Consider the following 25,111-nt stretch of genomic DNA (forward strand, 5'->3'; position numbering starts at 1 on the left):
TCATTTTCTCAGTTTACAAAGTATCTCTTATGGATAGGTGTTCTTGTTTCCATTTTGCAGATAAGAAAACTGTGAAGAAATGAGATTTATCTAAATGAAATAACTAGAAATCTAACTTGACTCTTGAGACTTCCAATACCTTGCTCTTCCCTCTTCAGTGCACAGGCTTCTTGAAATCCTGCTGCCCATGACCTCTAAGGCCTTACATGCTCATCTTCCTCCTTCAGCCTCTGTCCTTCACTAGTTCTTCCTAATCCTTCACTGAAACTGGGTATTATCCAGAGGTTTCTTCTCAAGCTTCTGTCTTTTCTCTCTTCTCCACAGAAACACAGATCTCATTTGTTTTGGCTCTTGCAATTTTTTTATGATTGCTTTTTCTGTTTTTACTTTGACCCCCCCCCAAAAAAAAATCTAACGTAAGATCTTTCCTCTTAAGAAACTTTTAAGTGTACAGTACAGTATTGTTAGTTATATGCAAATTATAAAACATATCTCTAGAACTTTTTCATTTCATATGGCTGAAACTCAATGACTATTAAACAGTAACTCCCCCTTTTTCCCCTCCCTCAACCCTGGAACCACAGTTTTATCTCCTGCTTCTGTAAATTTGGCTACTTTGGGTCCCTCAGAAAAATAGACTTATGTAGTATTTGCCCTTCTGTGACTGGCTTATTTCACTGAGCATGTCCTCACGGTTTACCTATCATGTAGTCAGTATATTATAGGATTTCCTTCTTTTTTAAGGCTGAATAATACTCCACTGTATGTATGTACCATAATTGTTTTCATCCATTTATCCACTGATGAACTTTGAAGTTGTTTTCACCTGTTGGCTATTGTGGGTAATACTGCAATGAACATTCTTCAACTATTACACGAGTATGGGAACAACTCATGCATTCACTAACTTTCAGTCTTACCCATTCTCCTGAGCTACCATTCCACATCTGTAGCTGCTTTATGTACATTGCCTCATATCACTTACACAACACCTCCATGAACTACAGGTTATTATCATTTACACTCTACAGAACAGAAAATTTATACTAGGAGAGGTAGAGTAACTTGCTGAAGACCGTGCAGTCTTTAAGGGCAGAGTCAGGATTTAGAGCCAGGCAGTGAGATTTCAGAGGCCACTCTTTGAACGACTCGACTCTGATGCTTCTTGCTCTGTTCATCAGTACAATCATAAAATACTGAAATCCACTTTGCATTTTGCTACCCAGAAAAGATTTTGGTCATGTGAAGGTTGTTCAGGCAATTTGCCAAAACCGGTCCCAGCACTGACCCCTAAGGCACACCATTGTTCATAATCCTCAAAAAAAAAGTTCCTGCTTATCCCTTCTCTTGCTTTCCCGCCTATAAGTCACTTCCCTATCCATTTCAAAACACTACTCCACAATTCCATGGTGACTTAACTTTTCTTAAAGATTTTATTTATTTATTTTTAGAGAGGGAAGGGAGGGAGAAAGAGAGAGAGAAAGAGAGAGAGAGAGAGAGAGAGAGGGAGAGAGAGAGAGCAACATCAATGTGTGGTTGCTGGGGGCCGTGGCCTGCAACCCAGGCATGTGCCTTGACTGGGAATCTAACCTGTGATGCTTTGGTTCGCAGCCCATGCTCAATCCACTGAGCTACGCCAGCCAGGGCTCCATGGTGACTTAACTTTTTAAACAGTGTTTGGTGCAGGACCTTGTCTAAGACCTTTTCGAAATCGAAATAGATTTCATCCACTTGTTTCCCTTTGTCCACATGCACATTTGTTCTCTCAAAGAATTCTAGTTAATTAGTTAGGCATAATTAAACCTAAGTGCTCTCTAAACTGTAAAACACTACACAAATGGTAGTTAATTTAATTCACAGGGGAAAAAAAAGATGCCTTACTCCCAATAGGTTACACTTGCCTGACATGTTCAGTGATCTTACCAGCCTGAATTCCTTGGGTGCCCTTTAAAATGTTTCTCATGGAGAGAAAGACTCATTGACAATCTGGCTGGCTCATGACACACTAGCTACTTGGAACTACAGGCTATACAATTTGCTTAGCTATTATATAATTTTACTCAAAATCTGGGTAGATGCCATCTGGTCCTGGTGATTCATCAACATCTATTTAGTCAACCAGACTTGGAACATTGAGTTCGTTTACCATCATCCCATTTAGAACTTCCCAATTCTTTCCTACCAAGGACAATTTGGGAATGAAAAAAAAAAGGCTCAAAGTACATTCTGACTCTCTTCTGTCCCTTTTGTCCCTGAACAGACTTTTTGCACCATATCCAGCAAATAGTCCTACTGGCTCTTCCCTGGCCCAGTTTTTCCCTTCTTTTGATGCACTGGAGGGAGTGCAGGACACTTAGTTTCTGTACCTGGCGTCGCTTCCAACTCTTATGTGTCTTAGGTCAAGCCCCTTCCTCTTGTTAAAAGTCAGTTTCTCCATTTGTAAAATAGAGAATGGCCAAACAATTTTTGCAGGCCCTGCAAGTGCCAGCAGCCTGTGATTGTGTTCATTTATTTGGCTCTAGTCCCTGGCAAGGTACTTATTGGAGTCTTTTAGGGACATCATTTGAGTTTTCTTTTGAACTTGCAGGTTCCTAGCTTTTTTCCCCTGAGTTATTTCCACTTTCAAAAAGATCTCATTTTCCCTACTCTAGCTCCTTTGACTTTTCCAATCAAGCAAGCTAGACTTCTTACCATGGGCTGCCTACACATGGCCTTCAGTGTGCTTCTACAGCAGGATACTAGTAAGGTCTGAGCAGTTTCCACACTTTCTGGGCTATATTCACTTTTAAAACTCTTCATCCCAAAGCTTCCAAAATGCTCTCTTTTTCTATAATTCTTATTCCTAAATTTAACACAGAATTCTTAGGGTCTGCCCCTTCTTTCTGAGTGTTAAATTTCATTGTTGGTAAGATGACTATGATATGATGTCTTACCCATACTTATAGCTTAACCTGTTCCTTGCACTCCTTAGTATCAAGGCTAATGTGTTTCCCTTTTGGTGGGTTACTTCATCTCTCTCAGCCCATTTTACAGAGTTGTGATTAAATAAAATAATCCATGCAAAGCACTTGGCACATACCTGGCACCTAGCAAGCACTCAAAACATGGCATCCACTATTAAAGCTACTGGTCTGCTTCTGTTGCTGCTGCTGCTGCTGCTGCTGAACATTCGAAGCTCCAAGAATCTGAAGATGTAGATTAGCCCTGGCTGGTGTGGCTCAATGGGTTGAGTGCGGGCCTGTGAGCCAAACGGTCACTGGTTTGATTCCCAGTCAGGGCACATGCCTGGGTTTTGAGCCAGGTCCCCAGTAGGGGGCACCTGAGAGGCAACTACACATTGATGTTTCTCTCCCTCTCTTTCTCCCTCCTGTCCCCTCTGTCTATAAATTAATAACTTTTTAAAAAGAGTTAAAAAACATGTAGACTAGAATTGCCTCTTTTTTTGCTTGTTTAAGACCCATGAGTGGCAATTAAAAGTAGGTAGCCAACATTCAGTGTTACTCCCTGACCCCCTGTTGCTCCAACTGGAGTCCATGGACCAGCAGCATGTGTATCACCTGGGAATTGTTAAAAGTGTAAAATCTCAGGTGCTATCCCAGACCTACTGAATCAGAAGGTCATGTGAAGAAGATGATTAGATAATCTATTTGCAACCCTTACCACCTTCTAACTGAGGACTTGTGACATTTAGGCTTAATTCTTCAAACATCTAAGAATCCATTAAATCACCCCACAGTGAGATAACTCTTATAGGAAGCATAAAATAGGTCCAAAGTTCAGTTATCCATATAATAGATGAGGACATTTGGGTTCCAGTCCTAGCACATTTACTAATAGTGGGACCTTGAGCACATTATGCAATGGCTCTGAGCCTTTGTTTCACCATCTGTAAAATGGGAGAATCACTCTTGCCTATCTCAGTTACTCTGAAAACCAAATGTAATAATGAGTGTGAAAGGGCTTTGTAGCCTGTTAAGCTCTACCAATATTTATAACAACCAGAAGACTATTATTATTATTCCAACATCTCTGGAAGCTCTTTGGCTTTCTTGAATCTCTTGGTACATATTTTCTGGAATTATTGAATTTAGCCCATGAGAGATTTTTTGGCCCCAAATACCCATTTTAAGACTCCCTTCCAAAGACAGATCATCCATGATGGACTTACTGCAATAAGCTGAAAGCCTTGCTGCCAGGCTACCATCAGCATTGTTCCTAGTTATTGGCCTTGTGGAAACTGTTACTGTGAGTGAGCTGTTTGGGAAACTGGCTACTCCTAACACTTTGACTGGGGCTGTTCCCTGAGAAGCTTTGCAAGTTCTAGCCAGGTATCCCTGGCCAAGGCATGATGACTAAGCATCTTAGGCATCCGCCCCCTCTCCGCCAAGTCCCCACTCTCATCCACACAGAAACACACACACACACACGTGAGTATGCATGCACACATGTGCATGCACTCATGTAAGTATGCACACCTGCTGTCAGAAACACAATTAAAACATAACGCTCACAAATCAACTCACAGCATAAAACACTTATCTTAGAGACATCTGCATTACCACTCTCTCATTCCTTGTCCTCCTTATACCTGCTCTTGTTCCAGCTTACACTATTCTTCGGGCACAGACAGAACATTCTAGTAAGCCTAATGTCTTTATAACTGCGAGGCATTTTTTTTTTAAAAAGATAATCTTGGCTCAAGCTGGGCCAAAGACAGAACAAAGTTATCATGGATGCTGTAAAAGCCTATTGCTTTGGAAGAGGAAAGTGGAAATGGAATGTAGAAGATAGGAACATTCCTTATTGTTTCATGGAAAAAAGAGGGACTTCAGCTAGTTGGTGGTAGACTGAGGAGGGGAGATCATAAAACACGTCCTGGGCTTAGGACTTGAATCATTATTAAAACCCAGTGGTTCTTTCTTGCCAATATTAAACAAATGCTTCTTGTGAAAATGTATGCCCTTAAGAAACTTTCAGTCTCTCCATGTCAGTCTGGGAACTGAAAAAAGAAACCTTGCCACTTGTTTTTTTGGCTGGGAGTGAGGATAATGGTGAAATCCAGGCCTAGGCAGGTCCTTTCTGCTAGTCGTCTCTGTTATGTCCAGGTGTTGTGAGGGAAAGCAGCTCTCTGCTCCCTCCCTCAATAGTTACATCTCCCCAGCAGTACTGCAGTGAAGCCATTTTAAGACTTCATAGTTGTGGACCCCGTGAATCTCTGCACCAAATATTACCTCCCTACAGTTACTTTACAATCTGAAGGCAAAAAAACAATGATTCAAAAGAAAACTGCAATTAGAAGGTCCTGGCCAGGTAGCTCAGTTGGTTAGAGCATTGTCCTGATACACCAAGCTTGCAGGTTCAATCCCCACTCAGAGCACATAGATGAATCAAGCAATGAATACATAAATAAGTGGAATAGCATTTTGATATTTTTCTCTCTCCCACACTTTCTTTCTCTAAAAATGAATAAATTAAAAAAAAAACCTTCAATGAAGTATTTTAAAAAGCAACTAGAAATTATTTCTAAGGCAATGATTTTTATTCTTTTTTTTTTTTTAGTCAAACAAGTGTAACCTTATATCTCTACTCCCAACAAGCCTACGTGCACAGGAAAGATGAAGAACATATCAACAACATATCCAATGAAATCTTCATAAATGTGGGCTGATAGTGACATGTATTCATATATTCATTAATGGGTTGGTTTGATGAAAAGGGTAAAACGAATGAAGGAACTCTATGTTTAGCCTTTTATCATGGGTGACATCTGCAAGACTGACATGCTCTAGAACAAATCACATTGCCTGCTCAAGAAAGTTTGTAGGGGGATGAAATGTCCTGGAGTTGTTTTAATGGGAGGGTTCTTTAGTCCTGCTCAGAGATCAAAATACATGTGCGTACAGTAATATATCTATTGATAATGCCCTGTTGGTAACAACTCCCAGAATAAATTATGGAAGTTTTCCTGAAATGTGTTCTATAACTGAAACAACACAAACCTACTTCTTTATACTCTTTCGAAAACCCACCAGTCAGATATTTGACACTTATGTTGCCGGTTGTTTCCCGGTAAGTAATCCAGTCCTGAAATTCTCAGGTGAGATGTTGTAGTGACTCCTTCTAACCTTCTTTTACAGCTATCAGTTCCTCAAACATATGACCTCAATGTAAAGGACTCCATGTCATCAACACTGAAAGGTAGATCCCTTCTGATGGGTGAACATGATACCTTTCTACCCTTAGGCTGCTGAAGCTTGGGACATGAAGAGAGGGAAGGGCATTTCATCGAAAGAGTCAAACAAACTGAGTTTCAGTTCTGTCTCTACCACTTCCCAGTCTTGTGGCCTTGGACAAATCAGCTCCTCTGAGCGTCATATACTTCATGTGCAAAAATAATGATAAAATGTTTTCTGACCTGCTCACTTTATAAGTTGTTGAATGAAACACACGTGATCATGGATATAAAAGTACTTAATGCAGTTACCCATTTAGACTCATATTACTAGTATCGTTTAGTGCCATTGAGTTACAAGTTAGTTTTAGTTTCCCAAAGCCTATAGCTAAAACTGTAAATGAAGTCCCCAATGTTCTGGCCAACAACTTGCATTATACTGCACTCCCTCTTCTCCATCCCCAAGGTGTCATGTCCAGTTATTCATTGACTCGTTTTTGCCCAGTGAGAAGATTTTTAAACAATGGCAAATACATCTGCCGAGTTGTGCAAATGACCACAGTCACAACAATAGTACTCACTAATATCTTGAAAGCATTACAGCTGGTTATGTTTTGTTTTCTTTGGTGTTACTGGGGGCAGGGGCGGACAATGAGTTGGGGCAGGTCAAGAAAGGGTCCCTGATTCTTGCCATTCTCTCTTGCTCCTAGCTATCCACAATCTACTTTCATGCCTTGATCTTTTCTTTGAGAGATCAAATGTTGTATGGGAGCCAAAGGAAGCAAAGCTCAGTATAATAGCACTTGCACTCAGATACAGACTAGGTGGTTCTTGCCAATAGATTGATAAGACTGCGTTCCTGTCTCACCCCAGGGCTTTGTGCAGCTCCCATGGTTCACAAAGAGGGATTTAGATACAAACTTTAACTGTGATATTACCTGCCCACTGAAGCAATGGACTCAGAATAGGGCCTTCCCATGACATAGTGTTGAGTAGGGAATTGCTACAGGCAAACTGGTGATAGATGAGAGTGAAGAAAGGTAAAATGTTCTTATAAGGTTAGTACAACTTGAGATGCTTCAGGCAGTTTGTTTCTTATTAGTTGGGAGGATATATTCTAGCGTTCATTTATCCAGGTCTGCTGCCCTGTGATGCTTCCCATCTGGGCCATTAGGCTCTGAGACTTTTATCAACAGTGATGCTATAAATAATTATACTTGCTGCTGGGTCTTATGCATAATGATAAGAATTGGGGGAGTGTCAAGAATAGTGTAAGGGATTTATGGCCATTGCATGAAACTTTTAATCAGTTTTCAAATTAAAAGGAAACTGTTGAATGTATGAATGTGGCTAAATGGTACAATTGATTTCCTCTGGATGAAGCCATGTTGGCCAATTTAGTGAAAGCCTCAACTAAATTGTGCTAATCTACTATGGACACAGCCAAGTCAGCCCTGCCCAGCATGGCTCAGTGGATTGGGCATTATCCCACGAAGTGAAAGGTCAGTCATTCGATTTCCAGTCACGGCTCACGCCTGGGTTGTGGGCCAGGTCCCCAGTTGGGGGCATGTGAGAGCAACCACACATAGATGTTTCTCTCCCTCTCTTTCTCCCTCCCTTCTCCTCTCTCTACGAATAAATAAATAAAATATTTTTTAAAAAATAAATGGAAGGGACACATTCAATACACAGCTGGTGGAAAAGTAGAGGAGGCAGCAGGAAGTGGCAATCCCAAAGCCTCTTGCTGAGCCGCCAAATAGAAGTGAAAACAGTCCCTGAAGTATAACATCCCCAAGGGGTCTGGGAGAGTAAATTCACATGCCATCAAATGGAAAGTACTTCCCTACAAGAAGAGATATCATATCAGAAAGAGAGAAAGATGTGATTTCTAATTAAACCTGTGCAGTGGCCCTGTGTTTCCTTGATGATCAGTGGTTTCTTGAGGGGCTAAAATCACAAGAGCCCAGTGTAATAAGGAATCATGGGCCTGCAGAGAAAGACCGAAGCTGAAAGTGACTAGTGTGGACAGTGCTAGCGGCCATGATTAGAGAGCAGATATGAAACCAGGCCGAGGACCTGCTGTAAGAGGAGGAAGGATTCCCAGCCATCAGATACCTTGCCATCACTGATTTTCCCCAAGACCCCTGAAACTGCACAGACACATGCACACGCACAAGAACACATCACATGTGTTATCAGGTCTCTTTCCAACTCAGACTACACTGTCCTTTAACTTTTGTTAATGTGGCAAAACAAACAGAAGACAACCATCACCGCCCCCCCCCAACCTGCCGCAACACATTTGTCTGTGTCAGGTCCAAGGAGACTTCCAACTTGCCTTGGTAGGAATGAAATTACTGGCAAGTTTGTGTTTGGTTAGTCTGTTTGAAAGCAAATCTTGTTATAGAGCCTGCCTGCATACACACCTGTCTGAGATGTTTAATGATTTGGCAAAATGGTCCATGGTACTTATGGTTCTTAACATTTCCAGATATACCTACTTTTTTTAAGAACTGCCTTTTGACCTTGTTTTTTTTATAATACTAACAGTAAATAAACCTTTAAAATGAGAACGGGAGCGCCAATGCAAACAGAATCTCTTAATTTGTAGCTTATTAATGGACTTAAGCAGTAATATAATTACCAAATAAATAAAAATGGAGTGGAAGCTGCTCTACAAATTTTGCTGGCTGAGAACAGTCTATGTCAGAGCAGGGGGCAATCTCATTAGCACCTTCAGATGGGTTTCACAGTGAAGCAATTAACTTGACTAACAAGAACGAGTTAGAGGATAGAAAGGAAGCACTTGTCATTTTATATCTATGCACTTATGAGCTCTCAGTCACCAACCTCTGCTTCACTCCCCTGCTTTATCCATAATTATCACTTAGTAGATGTTCAATAAATATTTCAGGTGTTCATGTGCAGTGTTTACTTTTCAGCATTTGCTGGCTTTGCCTCCTGTTTGGTAAGTTTTGCCCTCACTGTTTCTTTGATTAGCCTCTTCAAAGTATCCTTCAGCTGTTAGCAGAGGAAATTGCGAGCAAAAAGATATGAGGTCCCTGTTCAGTTGACACAAGAGTAGGGGCTCCTGTGAGGGAGGGGGACATACTGTGTTAAACATTGTGTCTGTAGCCCATAGTGCATCTTGAGGAGAATAAGCAGGATGGTGAAGAATGTGCAAACTGTGTCAGTGGAAGGACAGTGAAAAGAAAGTAGCGATGTTCAGTCTATGCAAAAGAAGAATTAGGGCCCTGGCTGGTGTGGCTCAGTGGATTGAGCACTGGCCTGCGAACCAAGGGATCACCAGTTCTATTCCCAATCAGGGCACATACCTGGGCTGCATGCCATATACCCAGTGCAGGCCATGCGAGAGGCAACCACACATTGACGTTTCTCTTCTCTTTCTCCCTCCCTTCCCCTGTCTAAAAATAAATAAATAAAATGTTTAAAAAATAATTAGGGAGATGTGAATGTTGTCTTCTAGTGTTTAGAGGTTTTGCATATGGAAGATGAGGGTAGATCTGGAAGCTATACATGGAATTTACAATGAGGTATATTTTGACTGTCAAAAGAATATAATTTCTAACCTTTCTAGCTCTTCCTCAGTGGAATGGATTACTCTAGGAAACAATAAGCTCCCTACCTCTGAAGGTATTGGACTAGAGATTAAAGAAGCATATATTCAGGAAGATTGGTCAGGTGGATGTAGAGTGGACTGTCAGAGAGTGGAGAGATACCTACATCATGGCCTCTTGACGTTCATGGTCCTGTATAACTCTGAGATGCTGTGGTTTTATTGTAGGATACAAACATGTAAGTAGAGCAAAGGGAACTAAGATGGTGGAGCAAGCCAATGAGGCAATTTTGCAGGCTGGGTGTAGGAAAGAGGAGTAGAGAAGAGACTCTTTCTGGTTGAATTTGAGCATGTGTCACCAATTATGACTTTCTAAGCTATATGTTTTCCCAAGTAAATGGATCCTTAGGAGTGGCAGAGACTTTTCCAAGGAGCAATTCTTTTCAACATCCTGTCTGTCACCCACAGCCTCCAGATTTGTTTTACTATCATGACAGTCCATTTCTTATTTCTGCCAGATTATTTCCAGGCTTGTGGCCTTCCTGCCACCATGTTAGAAAAGCAAACTGAGATACAGCCCCTCCTCCAGCTACAAATGGTTAGCCCTAATGCTGAATGCTCAATGTCAAGGTTGTCCAGTCCACACTTACCTGCTGCACCACTCTCTCCCTGCTGACCCCGGCCTCACTGAATGGACCAATGTATTTCAAGTTATCTGTGCTTAAGGGCCTTGAGGGAGGGGCTTTGTTCCTTCCAAATTCGTCATGGACCAATGCTTTTGTAAAATATGATAAAAATTAATTACTATAAAAATTGAAATTTTAAAAAGCCTACATATAAGCCATAGTTTTTAATTATGAGGCTCAACACACCTAAAAATCTCTCTGTTAAATTGCTATAAAAGTTTTATAAGCACTTTTTTGCACTTTCTGTACTCCTCTTCTTGCAGACAGGTAATGAATCAAACAACATACCCCACTTTGAGTAGAGAAGAGTAGCCTACTCTCTGTGTCTCTGTCTGCTTCCCTCCTTACCCTTAGTCCCAATGGGATAGACTCAAAAGAAGCAATCTAAATGAGAGTGAGGATAACAGTGGCTGGTGCCAGCTTACAATGGCTGGTAAGAGCCAATTATTAAATTTCAGAACTTTCATGAGCCAGTTGTTGAACATAGCCATTTTTAGAGGTTGAATTCCATACATTTACAATTAAAACATTGTATTAAAAACAAAGAGAACATTCAAAACTCATTACATCCTAATTATTTTTATTATATTTACTGTTGTTTAGATAAGGCTTCCCAACTTTGTGTATGTATACTGCTGTCATACTGGTAGCTTGAAATTGATCAGGATGGAAATATTTACACCACAGAAATTGGCCAAAACCACAAATCAGGGCATGATTTATTGTTTTGTCAATTTAAAAAATGTCAATAGTGTAGATGAAATTTTAAATCGTGTTGTCTGCATAGCCGTTACACTGTGAATGGCACAAAACATTCAGTTCCCAGTATTCAGAAACTATTATCTGATTTAGTAGAGATGTCACTCCCGTCATTGATGAAGGAATGAAGTTACGACATGCATCTTTTTTTGTTTTGCTCCTTAATGTAAACCAATATATGAACCAGTGTTCTTGTGAGAACTACAGTTTCTTAACAATTGCAACCCTGGTTTTGGCTACAGATGCAAGTCTGGCAAAATCATGAATGCATTCTGTGAGAATCTGTTGGCCTATGGAATTTACCATAAAGGGTATTGTATAGTTTTTGTTACTTGTAAATTATGTGGTCTATATCCTTTATTTCAGCAAAATTTAAAATAAACTAACATACATTTTTTGAAAGCCAGTTGTTAAACATTTACCAGTGTACTATGGGGTGGGGGGGGTACTTTGGAACGTTTACTTTTCTTCCTTCATCCTTAAATGTTCTAGGCTTAAATCAATAGCTCTTTCCACCACAAGTTAAAATTCCTCTTTTCTAAACTTATTCTGGCAAATGAAAGATCCCTTCATTTTCAGTTACTCTGAAATCTAGGAATTGGAATCCTAGACTTGGAAACTTCCTTAACTGGGGAACTGTTAACCAGATCCATAAACTTTTTTTCCTCAAAGCCCCTCATTCCCTGTTAATGTTGACAAGCTCCCACTAAAATTTCTCTGCTAACTAATGGAAAAGTCTATCAGCCCCATCCCAAACCTAGATGGCAGTCCTGTGGGCCAGCTCATAAGACAACAGTTTGAGAGTTTAGTCTCCCTATGTCAGATAGCATTAAGACAAATGAATGCTGTGCACTGGCATTAGCCTTGGCTTCACATAGTTAGAGTGGAACTGCTAATATCAGGTTACATTTCATTGGCTTGGTAATAATTTTTTTAACCATCAACCATGTGGGTAGATGTTGGAAGGAAAGCTAAATTTGGAACACACCCCCAGTCTCCTATTCAACATTTCTTTCTTGTTTGTGCAAGAAGGCAACACATTACTCATACTCATGTGCCACACCAATTGCTAGACTAAGGAAGGAGATTCTCCCCTAATGTGGTTGGATAAGGGAATCAGAGACTTTCTTAACAACAGGCAGCAATACAATAAGAATGTCTGCACTCAGCTTCTGCAAATTTCTGAACCTGTCTGTGACACACAGCACTGGAAGACTAAATTAATAAATACTGAAGAAGCACCCAGGGATTCTGTATTTGTGGGTTCATAAGTTCTTTATTATATTTTACTTTATTTATTGATTTTAGAGAAGAGAGAGAAAGACATCAATTTGTTGTTCCACTTATTTATGCACTCATCTGTTGATTCTTGTATTTGCCCTGACCATGGATCAAACCCACAACCTTGGAATATCAGGACAACACTCCAATCAATTGAGCTACCCAGCCAGGGCACACTTCTTTATTATCTTAAGTCAACACCCTGACATAGCACATTTTTGCACTATCTTTCTGACTCAAGCTTCTTGGAGCATGAAGCCATACATTGCTTTCTCCATTTCAGTTTTTTTTTTTTGTTATAGCTTTCTTTCTTCCCACACACCACTTAATAGGAAATACTATTTGGAGAAAGAAAAATGGATTTTTGACACTGGTAATGATTTGGGCTGTGTCTGTGAAAATCATATACATTTTAGTTCTAGGGATTTCTAAACCTGAACACACAAGCCACACTTTAGCCTGAAAACATTATTTTTAGTACCTCAGAGGTACTTAAAAATACCTCAGAGGGATTTAGAATCAAAGTTCATTCAGTTTAAGGAATGAGAAGGACAGTGGGGGTGGTGTGTTCTCCAATCTTGTCTCCCACTAACCTCTACCCCATTCTATGCTCCAACTACTTTGAATTGCTCACTGTTCCCAAACTTGCTGTTCTGCTCTTTAAGGTCTTTCTGGGCCTTTATAAATTTGTATATATATACTACACATAAAGCACTTAGCTCGGTGGGTTCAATAAATGGAAGCTGTTAATACTGTGCACATGCTGCTCCCTTACGCCATAATTGCTTCCCCTTCTCCAACCTTAAAACTCAGCTGACATGTACCTTTCCCCTCAGTGAATCCTTACCCGAGGTGAAGTGCTTTGATAATACATATTCTAGCATTTTTCACCTTGATGTCAGGTAATTCCCAGTGCTTGAAATATAATTGGTGTTCAGTAAGTGTTTTTTTTTGCTTGGCCCTGACCATACAAAAATGAATTAGCACAATGCCTGCCCATGGAAGGTCCGGGCTAGTTGAGAGTGGTGCAGGGCGTGGGTGGCACAGATACCTAATTAGGTGATTATAATATAATGTGGTTGAAGCACTGATTGCAATATACACAAGGAGCTATGGAAACACAAAGGAAAAGCTTCAAAGCCAGACTGAGGTGGTCAGAAACTGAGCTGAGTATTAAACAATGTGAGAAGGGGCTTGGTGGTTCTGGGGACAATATTCAGTTTGGTGTGGCTAGAGCAGAAAGAGGTAAGAGGTGAGACTGGAAAATTAGTTAGGGTCAGATCATGTAAGCCTTCTATGCCTGGTTTAGGATCTTGGCCTTGATTATGTAGCAGGGTCTATAAATTCACAACATATGGATCATTAGCCTCCCAAACTCCCACTCCCCTCATGGAAGACATTGATAATCAATCACAGCACCTCATTCCTCTAAACCCAGATTTGACCTCAGAATCCTTCTCAACATAGCACTGCAGGGACCACCACCAAAAGACTGGAGGCTGCACTCAGGTTTGCTGGTGTAAGGTTTGATGTGTGTGTATGGAGATTGGGAGTGTGAGAGAATGAAACTTACGGCACAATGATGGCATGGTCAAAATTATATTTGGCAATCTACATGAAAAAAATCTTTAAGAAGAATCAACAGAACTTTTTATTTAGAAGCAGCAGGATGAGAAAAAAAATAGTCAAAGTCACCTTGGACAAATGGGCAAATGCCAGTGACATTCAGAGGGAGAGCATAAAGGGAGTAATGATAGGTTTGGCAGGATGAGAATAGCTCATGTTTTTGACCGCTTACTATGTGTCAGTCAGTGTTTTAAACATTTTACATGAAGCGATTCATTTTATCCTCTCAACAACCTGTGGGGTGGGCACCATTATTATTTCTGTTTCGCACATGAAGAAACTGCACAGAAAGGTTTAAAATGTTGAAGCGCTAAAATCAAGGGCACTGAGGGAGAACATAGGACAAGAAAGGTTGAAAACACATCACTGAGTCTTTTGGATGAACATGGATAAAGTCAACCAGGACACCAGGCAACCATGCTAGGATTTATCAGTTCATCTTCAATGTTTTGGAAACCAAAGGATTTGTCGTTCTTGGAAGGGGCCCACTGCGATGTGCACAAATCCATCCTGCCTTCACCACATCTGTTCTACTCACAAGGGCAAACATCAGTAGGAATATGAATTAAAAACAAGCCTATCCAAATGGTGACCTAAATGATTTCCAAATGAATCTTCAAAGATAAAACACATCTAGCATTTGTAAAATTACAAGGGTAAGGTTAGAAAGGTATTGAATTTTAAGAGATTGCATTACATTAAATTGTGCTGTTTTTTTCTCCAGTGATGAACCTTTTCTTATTTCAGTAATTATACTAGGTATATTATATATGTGTGTGTAAATATTTATCTTTGCTCCATATGTTTATTAACTTCATGCTTTCTAAAGCACTTTCCCATCCCCTGCTTGAGTGTTCCAATCAGGAAAGCAATTGCTTTAAGGAACATGTGTTTTTATTTTCATCTTAGCTTCATGCCTGTCTCTCTTGCTATCTGGGCCGTATCAGGGTCACAGTGATGAGCACTACCAGGAGTCAGACACCTTAGAGGAGGGTATGAATGTCCATGCCCTGTGGCCTAAATATGCAGTTCAGTGTTGGTGCCAAGGCACAGTAGGACTATACTGCCTCAAGGTTCAGACCCCCAGACAGGGTTGCCTACTACCCCTGAACTCACAATGAGAGGCCATGGGGTTTGCTAGTGGCCACATAGTGTCCTCTGGAGCTTTTTGTAGCTATAAATGAGCTATAAATGCACATCTTGCCTTAACATGCTATTCTCATTACTACCTCTTTACCTCTGCTCAGACCATTGCATCTGCTTGTGATACCCTGTGTTTTCCCATCCTAATGTCCCTCAATACGGCAAGACCCACCTCCTTCACAAAACTCGTTCTTGATGAACTCAGCCTTCCATGACATCTCTTTCTTCTCCAAAGCCCTTATATCCACCATTGTGTTCGTAACAACAACCAGCTAGCAGATTGTGATTTACAAATAACTTTGAAACTCATCATCTTTTTTCTTTTTTCTTTTTCTTTTTTAAAATTATTTTATTGTTGTTCATTTACAGTTGTCCACATTTACCCCCCACCACTCCCCCCCCACCCCAGCTATCTTCACCTCCCTCCCTTGTTTCCACCTTTGCCTTGGTTTTGTCCATGTGTCCTTTATAGTAGTTCCTGAAAACCCTTCCCTCCATTATCCCCTCCCACCTCCCCTCTGGTTACTGTCAGATTGTTCTTAATTTCAATGTCTCTGGTTATATTTTGCATGCTTGTTTGTTTTGTTGATTAAGTTCCACTTATAAGTGAGATCATATGGTGTTTGTGTTTTACCACCTGGTTTATTTCACTTAACATGATGCTCCCCAGTTCCATCCATGCTGTCGTGAAGGGTAGGAGCTCCTTCTTTCTCTCTGCTGCATAGTATTCCATTGTGTATGAAACTCCTCATCTTGTTAAACCTCCTTACAACCCTGTAGGCTTTAACATTAGCTCTTGTAAAGGAGAAAACTGAGGCTCAGAGAGTTAGATAACTTTGCCCAAGGTCAATATGGGTAGTAAGAGCTAGGAGTGGAGCCCAGATCTTTCTGAAAACCAAATGCATTTCCATAACCACCCTGCTGCATGACCCAGCACAGGTAGCTGATAAATATTTGTTGATGACATTGATGACAGCAGTCTTCTTGTGCCAGTAAATAATCACTAACTTTGTCATGGTGCTTATGACAAACCCTGTCAGAACAAGAATACCCTCAGCAGGCACAGTTTGGAGCCTTTCTAGCCTTTGGGGGTTAGGAGGCATAGGGAGAAGCTGAAAATACAGTGCTCAGTCCAATTAACTTCAAGTATTCTGAGCCTTCAGAAGAATTTTCTCTCTTCTCCCTCCTTATATACATTCCCTATGAATCATAGTTCCCAAAAGGGAAGGACTAAAGAGCACATGATATGCAAGTAACTCACTATACATGCTTGGGAGATCTGGGTTTCCTCCTCTGCCCTCCAATTCAGAGCTATAATTATTGATCCACAGTGCATTCTCATGTTCCATGACCATCTGGCCTAAGTACATCCTAGGCTGTCATTTGCCAGGGCAGCAGTTGGTCTGGACAGATCATCCTGAAGGTAGCTGTGGGACCCTGCATAGTCTTGATTCTGGGAGACATAGCAGGCAGCCAGGCTAGTGGCTCCATGTACTGTTCTTGGGCCCAGTGCCCCAGCTAAAGTAATACATTTAGAATTATTCATTATCCCTTCAGCATAACTCTAAAGTTTGAATTTCATACTCCTGAGCGAACCTGGCTTTTTGTAAGTTTTGGTATGTGAGAGGATTTCATGTTATAGGGATTAGCAATGAATGTGGGAGTGAGTCTCATCCTGTCAATAATAATAACAACAACAATGATAACACTAGTAGTTGTAGTCAGGAACATAAACTTACTGCTGATCTCTCCATGCTGACATTCATCGGAGTCTCTATGACACCCTGTGAAAGGTTGGTAATATTACAACTCCCATTTTACAGATGAGGAAAATTAAGCTCAGCGAGATTAAGTAAATGTATCAAAGTCACAGAACTAATAAATGGTTTAGCCAAGATTAGAACCCATGCCTTTTTGACTCCAAAGACTATGAAATTATTAATATGAACCTCTGCTCTGCCACCTCCCTTTCTGCTTCATGGTACTCTTGTCCACACCATGTGAGCCTTATAGTCATCAGCCCACAGAGACCCACAGGCACCACTTCAGGCAGTGTGGAGGTCAAGAAAAGGCTAATGACCATCATTCAGCACTAAGGGTCTGAAACCTGTTGTTCTAACCATGCTATGCTCTACTGGCCAACCCTTGAGCATCATTACTCTTGGTTGTCCTAACAAAGAATGTAGAGATCAGAGTGCAGGTGCAGTGCACGGGGGTGAAATGACTAAATTAATTTGGTTGTCTTGGACTTTTATAAAAATAGAAACAGATCTGGTCTAGTACTTACTGCTCTTCCTTGGGCCCAGACATACTCATAAAATTCAGTCAGCCTTGCTGGCAAGCCAAAGATTGGATGTGTTCCATAAAGAAGAGATCAGTTTAAAATTTTTGCAACCTTAGCTGAAAAGTATAATTTTTTTCATAGAGAAGTTTAGTCAGTAAGAAAATGACCAGAAAGTCTAGAAGAACTTGAACCAGTGGTTATCTTTGGTTCATATGATATATCCAATGAGCATTGATCATCTTCCCTCCATAAAGAATGTTACTTTTATTAGTATGGGTCTCTATGGCATCTCATTTTATATATGCCTTGATAAACTGGTCATTTTTTAAGTAATGGTTTTATTAACATATAATTAATATAACTATGTAATTCAACCATTAAGTGTAGCATTTGGTGCTTTTTAGTACATTCAGAGTCATGTGACTATCATCACAATCAATTTTAGAGCACATTCATATCCCAAAAAGCAATCCCATTTCCCTTAGTCATCGCTTCCCATCCATCCCAACTGACCCCCTCCAACTGTAAGTAAGAACTAATTTACTTCCTGTCTCTATGGATTTGCCTATTCTGGACATGTCATAAAAATGAAATCATAATATATGTGGTCCTTTGTAACTGGTTACTTTTACTCAGCAAAACATTTTCAATATTCATTCATGTTGAAGCATGTATTGGTAGTTCATTTCTTTTTTTTTTAGATTTTATCTATTTACTTTTGGAGAGAGGGGAAGTGAGTGGCAAAGATAGGGAAAAAACACTGTTGTGTGGTTCCCTCTCATGTGACCCCTACAGGGGGCCCAGCCCAAAACCCAAGCATGAGCCCCAACTGGGAATCAAACCAGCAACCCCTTGGTTCACAAGTCAACACTCAATCTACTGAGCCACACCAGCCAAGGCTGTAGTTCATTTCTTTTGATTGCCAAATAATATTCCATTGTATGAATTAACCATTCATCAGTTGATGGAAATTTAGGTTGTTCTCACTTTTTGGGCTATTATAAGTAATCCTGCTAGGAAGAGTTTGTGTAGATATGTTTTCATTGCTCTTGGATATACAGCTACGAATAGAACTGCTGGGTCATAAGGTAACTCTGTGTTTAATATTTTGAAACTTGCCAGGTTGTTTTTCAAAAGGGCTATACTTCTTTAAATTATCACCAGCAGTACGTGAGTGATCCAGTCTCTCTACATCTGCTCCAACATTTGTTATTACTTTTTTGTCATAGTTGTCCTAGTGTGTGTGATGTGGTATCTCCTTGTGGTTTGGATAACTAATGATGTTGAGCATCTTCATGTGATTACTGACCATGTGTGTATCTTCTTTGGGGAGATATCTGTTCAGATCACCTGCCCATTTTTAATTGAGTTACTGTTCTTTTTACTGTTGAGTTGTAAGTGTTCTTTATATATTCTGGATATTAGATCCTTGCTAGACATATTACTTGCAAATGTATTCTCCCATTCTTAAGTTGTCTTTTCACTTTTTTGATGTTATCCTTTGAAGTACTAGTTTATTTTTAATATTTTACTTATTTTTATTTTTTAAAGAATTTATTTGTTTATATGGAGAGGGGAAGAGAGGGAGAGAAAGAAACATCAATGTGTGGTTGCCTCTCACAACCCTTCACTACTGGAGACCTGGCCCGTAACCTAGGCATGTGCCCTGACTGGGAATTGAACCAGTGACCCTTTGCTTCACAGGCCCATGTTCATTCCATTGAGCTACACCAGCCAGGGCCAATTTTTACTTAATATTTGCATGTGGTGTGAGCTAGGGGTCCAAATTCATTCTTCTGCTTGTTACCCACCACCATTGGCTGAAAAGACTACTCTTTCTCCATTGAATGGTCTTGGTATCCTTGTCAGAAATAAATTGATTCCACATGTGAGATTTTATTTCTATACTCTCAATTCTATTCCATTAATATATACTATGCCAGTTCCATACTGTCTTGATTATGATAGGAATATAGTAAGTTTTTAATCAGGGAAGTATGAGGCTCTGAATTTGTCCTTCTTTTTTAAGATTGTTTTGGCTATTATGAGCCTTTTGAATTTCCACATGAATTTTAGGATCAGCTGGTCAATTTCTGTAAGTTGTAGATCAATTTGGGGATGTTGACATCTTAACAATATTAAGTCTTCCAGTCCATAAGCATGGGGTGTCTTTCCATTTACAGGAAGTTCTCACTTAATGTTGTTGATAGGTTCTATGACTTTAAGTGAAATAACAAATAATGAAAACAGTTTTACCATGTAAACATAAGCAAGAGTTAAGATCCTGTGGCCTCTCATCAATGTTATAATGAAACAATGTTGAATGAAACAGTATTGAAGGACCTGCTGTACTTAAGTCCTCATTAATTTCTTTCAAAAATGTGTTGTAGTATTCAGAGTTAGGATTTGCATTTCTCTTAATCTTTTGACATTATTGCGAATTGACATGTTATCCTAATTAAATTTTCAGATTGTTCATTGGAAGTGTATAGGAACATAATTGATTTTTATATTTGATTTTGTATTCTACTTTGCTGGACTCATTTATCAGTTCTAATAATCTTAAATAATGTCCTCACAATTTTATACATGCAGGATCATGTTGCCTGCAAATAAAGACAATTTCACTTCTTTTCTTCCAACCTGAATGCCTTTTATTTCTTTTTTCTGGTGTGATTGGCCTGGGTATGAGGTCTAGTCCAATGTTGAATAGGAGAGTCAAAAGCCGATATCGTTCTTATTCCTGATATTGGAGAGAAAGCTTTTGTGTATTCATCCTTAAGTACTATGTTAGCTGTTTTTTTCTATGGATGCCCTTTATCATTATGAAGAAGTCCCTTTCTATTACTAGATTGTTAAGTGTTTCCATCATAAAAAGATATGGATATTTGTGAAATATTTTTACTGTATCTATTGAAATAATCATGTGGGGTTTTTATTCTATTAATAGGGTATATTATTTGCATTTTGTATATTTAACCAACCTTGCATTCCTGGGTTAAATCCCACTTGGTCATGGTATATCCTTCTTTTTACAGGTTGCTGGATTTGCTTTTTTATATTGCTGATGACATTTATACTTATATTTATAAGGGGTATTGGTCCATAGGGTAGTTTTCTTCTTGATAAAGTTTTGCCCAGCTTCAGTATCATGGTAATGCTGGCCTCATAGAGTAAGTTGAAAGTGCTTACTCCTCTTCTAATTTTTGAAAGTGTTATTAAGGACTGTTGCTAATTCTTCTTTCATCATTTGGTAAAATAAAGCCATCAGGGCTGGGCTTTGTCTCTTCTGGGTTTCTATTTCTTCTTAAGTGACTTGTGGCAGTTTGCATATTTCTATGAATTTTTTTATTTCTTCTAGGTTACCTCTTCTGTTGGTTTACAATCATTTGTAATAATCCCTTTAAGAGCCCTGGCTGGCGTAGCTTAGTGGATTGAGAGCGGGCTGTGAACCAAAGTGTCTCAGGTTCGATTCCCAGCCAGGGTACATGCCTGGGTTGCAGGCCATGACCCCCAGCAATCGCACATTCATGTTTCTCTCTCTCTCTCTCTATCTCCCTCCCTTCCCTCTCTAAAAATGGATAAATAAAATCTAAAAAAAACAAAGATCCCAAATGAAATAATATTTTTTAAAAAATCCCTTTAAAATCTTTTCCTGTAAGGTCAGTTGTAATGTTCCTCTTTCATTTGTGATTTTAGCAATTTGGGTTTTCTCTCCTTTATTTTATTAATTTTACTTTTAACCTTTGTTATTTCCTTTCTTTTGGTTGCGCATGATTTAATTTGCTCTTCTTTTTTTCCATGTCTTTTTTTTCATTTTTAAATCATTTTTATTTTTTCATTACAGTTCACATACATATTAGTTTTAGGTGTACAACATAGAGCTTAGACATTATGTAACTCACTAAGTGATCATCCCAATAAATCTCACGCCCATCTGACACCATAAATAGTTACTAGAATATCATTGACTATATTCCCCATGACTATTCTGTAACTACCAATTTGTACTTCTTAAACCCTTCACCTTTTTCACCCATTCCCCTAAACCCTCTCCTGTCTGACAACCATTAAAATGTTCTCTGTATCTATGTGTCAGTTTCTCTTCTGCTTGTTCATTTATTTTGTGTTTTAGATTTGATTGTTAATAGAGTTGTGTTTATTGCCCTTTTTTGTTCATGCTTTTCATCTTTTTTACTCCGTCTCCTTAAAGAATATCCTTTAACGTTTCATATAATACTGGTTTGGTGGTGATGAACTCCTTTAGCTTTTTTTTTTTTTTTTTTTTTGTCTGGGAAGCTCTTTGTCCTTCAATTCTAAATGACAGCTTTGCTGAGTAGAGTAATCTTGGTTTGCAGGTCCTTGCTTTTCACCACTTTGAATATTTGTTGCTACTCCCTTATGGCTTGCAAAATTTCTGTTGAGAAGTCAGTTGATAGTTTATGGTAGCTCCCTTCTAGGTAACTTACTGCTTTTCTCTTTCTGCTTTTAAGATTCTCTATTTGTCTTTAACCCTTTGAATTTTAATTAAGATCTGTCTTGGTGTGGGCCTCTTTGGTTTCATCTTGTTTGAGACTCTCTGCACTTCCTGGACTTGTATGTCTGTTTCCTTCACCAATGAAGGAAGTTTTCTGTCATCATTTTTTCAAATAGGGTTTCAATTTCTTGTTCTCTCTCTTCTCCTTCCAGCACCCCTATGATATGAATGTTGGTCCACTTGAAGTTGTCTCAGAGACTTCTTACACCATACTAATTTTTTTTTGGATTCTTTTTTCTTTTGTCTGTCCCAGTGGGGTGTTTTTGCTTCCTTAAATTCCAAATCACTGTTTTGATCATTGGATTCATCTACTGTACTCTTGATTTCCTGTAATTTTTCCTCCATTTCAGTTTGTGTATACATTTCTGACTGGTCCTTTTTTATGCTGTTGAGTTCCTCAGTGAGTTCATTGGGCATCCTTATAACCAGTGTTTTGAACTCTGCATCTAGTAGATTGCTTGTTTCCATTTTGTTCAATTCTTTTTCTGGAGTTTTGATCTGTTCTTTCATTTGGGCCACGTTTCTTTGTCTCCTCTTTTTGGTCAGCCTTCCTGTGTTTGTTTCTATGTATTAGGTAGACCTGCCAGGTGTCCCAGGATTTGTAGAGTGGCCTGATATAGTAGGTATCCTATAGGATCCAGTAGCATAGCTTTCCCTTTCGCCCAAGCTGGTCACTGGAGGTGTGCCCTCCATCTAGGCTGTATACAACTTCCTTTTGTAGTTGACAATCGTTTGACTTTAGTATTGAAATCAGTCCTATAAGATATCTTCTTTCCATTGCAATTCCTCTGCCCTTTTAGAACCACAGAAGCATCCGTTAATTATTCACAAAAATAGTTGCCAGTTCCTGGCTTGTGTGAAGTAACCTAGAGCTTTCAATTCTTCTGCCAGCCATACCAGACCAAGGCCACTAATGTAAGCCAGCATGGAGAGAGGTGGTATAGAAAATATGAACATGGTGTTTATTTAGCCTGCTATTAATGTCACAGGCACCCAGTTGGCTAGTGTTCTCAGCCTCCTTGGTGACCAAACCAGATCAGCTATAGAAAATATCTATTAAAGCACTTGTAAAAGGTAACAAACTAAATACATACAGCACAATACTTGAGTATGAGTGGCTGAGTGAGGTCAAAGGTAGTGCTTAAATTGTCTATTGGTATCATTTATGTAATTTTTAAAAGCTGGCTGTACCTCCAAAAATAAGATCTGGAACCAATTTGCTATTTTAAATCGTTTTTGACATTGTCTTTTGTCAGCAAAATCATTCTCACTTGTAGATTTGTAAGGTAATGCAAATAAACATCAAAGAAATAAAATATTATGATCAAGCAAGGTGCAAGTTTCAAGATAAAAAGTAAAAAGAAAACCTGTGATCTCTTTTCCTGATTTTCAGTTCTCGCGATAGTTATGCCATACACATGTATAAGTTTATAAAGCTATGCAATAATAAAAGTCACAGACTTTCACAATAGGTATGTTTAAGATTTTAAGCACAGAAGAAGCATTTCTTATTAGATTTTTTGAGTTCTTATATGAATGCTCTTAAAATCCAACCACAGAATATGCTGGCTCTAATAAAATTGGGTACACTGGCTACAGCAGTATAAAGATGGCCAAAGACCAACAATGGAATGATGAATCACTTTAGGGATTTGGTCATGGGGCCAAAGTCCAGGCCCGAGGACCTAGATTGTGTATCTAATTCTTTTTAAGCAAATCAGGCTAGTGAAGGCAGGGAATCATGTTGAGAAAAGAGAGAAACCCAAGCTCAACAGGGCCTAATTCTACAGGGATCTTGGAGAATGGATGCTTTTAAGAAAATTCTTATGTTCAACTTAGAATGAGTCATCTACAGATGTGCTCATTTCGTATTATATTTGTTAATACCTCTATTTTAAAATGTCATTTTTGATACAAATGTGTTAAAGCTGATGTTTCTAGCATAACCACAATTTATGCAATGCAGAAATAACTTCCATCTTCTAATACTCATTATGTAATGTGGAGATGGCTCTTACATGCTTACTCTTTGTATCTAATAGGGACATTACATGGATAGATGTTATGGCCATAGCAGTCATTCAGCACTGTGTGGTTTGAAATATAACATTTAATTTCCAAATGTTAGTTTGCTCATAAAAATATAACATCTTTTTGGTTGGAGAAGAATCTATGGAATGATGCTTCAAGAATATTGTAATTGAAGCAGCATCTTTACTTCAATTAAAGCTCCCATCGACAGTAATGATGATGAAGAGTGTCCACAGCAGTGGACTCTCTTATGAAGGAAGGCAGCTCTTGTCCCCAGTTTCTAAGAACTGGGATCCTGATTTCTGAATCATATACATGCCAGCATCCTGTAGTTGGTCCTGAAATCTTCCTAGTGTTTGTCTGGAGACACAAAAGACAGAAAAAGATCATGGACATAACAGCTTTTAAAGGATTGTGGCTCCAAAGTTAAAAGCTCATCTGTGTTGGACAGCCTCTTTAAGATTGTTCATTCATTGCTTCATGTGTTACTCATGTTTTCATGGCCCTCTGTATTTTCATCCTATTGAGCCTTTCCAGTCTAATGCCTTGCTTCTTCTCACACAGTCCAGCCAAATTTTTACCCAAGCATCTCCCATTTCCACATACCTCTTTCTATATATGCCATTCCTTTTTTCTCTGGAATACTTATGTCTCTCATTTGACTTCTTTTTTCCCCTTAGTCTCCACATATCCAAACCTACCCAAGTTCTCTAGCCTCCATTTAAATGTTTCTTTCTGGCGCTGGCTGGTGTAGCTCAGTGGATTAAGCATGGGCTGAGAACCAAAGGGTCACCAGTTTGATTCCCAGTCAGGGCACATGCCTGGATTGTGGGCCAGGTCCCCAGTGGGGGCCACATGAGAAACAACTACACATTGATATTTCTTTCCCTCCTTTCCCCTCTCTCTAAAAATAAATAAATAAAATATTTTTTAAAATAAATGTTTCTTTCTGCATGAAGTTTTCACTGATCTTAAAACACTTGTACCCAATCAGAGGTGATCACTTCTTCATCTA

General features: G+C 39.2%; 1 protein-coding gene across 1 annotated transcript in view; it reads left to right on the forward strand.

Moving 5' to 3' along the window:
- GPC3 (glypican 3) overlaps nucleotides 1–25,111 on the forward strand; it is a 430,866-nt gene that overhangs the window by 379,540 nt on the left and 26,215 nt on the right. The gene's annotated exons all lie outside the window — the stretch shown is intronic.

This window comes from Phyllostomus hastatus, unplaced genomic scaffold, assembly GCF_019186645.2.
Source record: "Phyllostomus hastatus isolate PE091 unplaced genomic scaffold, TTU_PhHast_1.1 phas_contig_90, whole genome shotgun sequence".
NCBI lineage: Eukaryota > Metazoa > Chordata > Mammalia > Chiroptera > Phyllostomidae > Phyllostomus > Phyllostomus hastatus.